Source organism: Trichechus manatus, unplaced genomic scaffold (genome assembly GCF_000243295.1).
Source record: "Trichechus manatus latirostris isolate Lorelei unplaced genomic scaffold, TriManLat1.0 scaffold00030, whole genome shotgun sequence".
Classification (NCBI taxonomy): domain Eukaryota; kingdom Metazoa; phylum Chordata; class Mammalia; order Sirenia; family Trichechidae; genus Trichechus; species Trichechus manatus.
Genome location: NW_004443966.1, coordinates 20343796 through 20345579, shown reverse-complemented (window position 1 = coordinate 20345579; position 1784 = coordinate 20343796).

The window sequence follows — 1784 nt, the reverse complement described above, 5'->3', positions numbered from 1 at the left end:
GAGAGCAACTAGGGTCACATAACAATGTGTGTTTAGGTTTTTGTATGAGAAACTAACTTGAATTGTAAACTTTCACTTAAAGCACAATTAAAAAAAAAAAAAGTAGAGCCTGTTGAAAGCTGGTGATTGGGAACCCAAGGTCGAGAAGGTAGAGTGTCGACATGTCATGGGATTGGTAACCAATGTCACAAAACAATATGTGTACTAATTGTTTAATAAGAAGGTAGTTTGTTCTGTAAACCTTCATCTAAAATACAATTTAAAAAAAAAGTGGAGCCTGTCTTAGTTATCAAGTGTTGCTACAACAGAAATACTACAAGTGGATGGCTTTAAAGAACAGAAGTTTATTTCCTCACAGTTTAGGAGGCCAGAAGTCCAAATTCAAGGAAGCAGCTCTAAGGGAAGCCTTTCTCTCTCTGTCAGTTCTGGGAGAGGGTCCTTGTCTCTCTTCAGCTTCTGTTCCTTGGTTGCTTGACGATCTTCATGTGGTGTGGCATCTGTCTTCCCCCAGCTATGCTTCCTTACTTCTGTACCTAATCTGCTCTTTTCATATTTCAGAAGTGACTGGCTTAAAACACATCCCACACTAATATAGTCTCAATAGTATAACAAAGAAAACCCGATTCCCAAATGGGATTACATCCACAAGTACAGGGATTAGGATTCCAATACATATTTTGGGAGGACACAATTCAATCCATAACAGAGCTTAACTCCCCTCCCCTTGAATGTGGGCTGGGCTCGCTTCCAATGAATAAAGTGGAAGTGATGACGTGCAACTACAGAAGCTGGGTCATAAAAGGCACCGCAGCTTCCTGCTTGTTCTCTGGCTCTGTCTCTTGGATTACTTGTCCTGAGCAAAACTACAGAGAAGGCCTTGTGGTGAAGAACTGAGGCCTTTGACCAACAGACATTTGAGTGAGCTTGGAAGCAGATCTTCCAGCCCCAGTCAAGCCTTCAGATAACTGCAGCTCAGCCAGCATCTTATCTGTAACCTCATGAGAGACCCTGAGCTAAAATCACTCTTATAAGCTGCTCTTGGATTTCCACCGTTCAGAAATACATGTTTGGTGTTTTAAGCTGCTGCTCTTTGGAGTAATATTGGGTAATTTGCTATGCAGCAACAGATAACTACTACATCTTCCCCACTGTAGGCACCCCCTCTGCTCCCAGAGCCAATTCATATCTTTATTGGGCAGCTCAAGTCATTTAAAAGCTTTTCTCCTATACTCAGCTGAGGTAGTAAAGAGTCAGAGTGCCTGGGTTCAAATATCCATGGCTGGTGCTTTCTACCTGTGCTACATTGGGCAAGTTACTTACCCTCTCTGGGCCTCAGTTTCCACATATGTCAAACAATGAAGATACCTTCCTGGAAAGGAAGATTGTGAAGATTAAATCAGGGAATAGACCTGTGAAAGTACCTGGCCCAGTGCTGGGTGCTTGATGGGTGCCTGATAAATCTGAGTCCCCTGTGGCCCTCTCCGACTTTCCAGGGGGACTACAGGAAGAGTCCTAGGACCGTGGACCTGGGTTCCTGGCTGCACTCACAAGGCCCCAGTCCCCTTCGAGACTAGGACCTATAACTTTAGGGTCCTAAACATCTTTAGGGTCCTCCACATCTTCTTCCTGCCACAGGAAACAGAAGAACTTCCTTGTCACAGGGATTTCCCCAGTGTGGGGGTGAGAGTAGACTTGTCCACAGGAGGCGGGTGTGCTTCTGCAAAAGGTCCAAAAGAACCTTTGCAGAGCAGGGGCTGGTGCCACATTGGCTAGGCTTGGGCTCT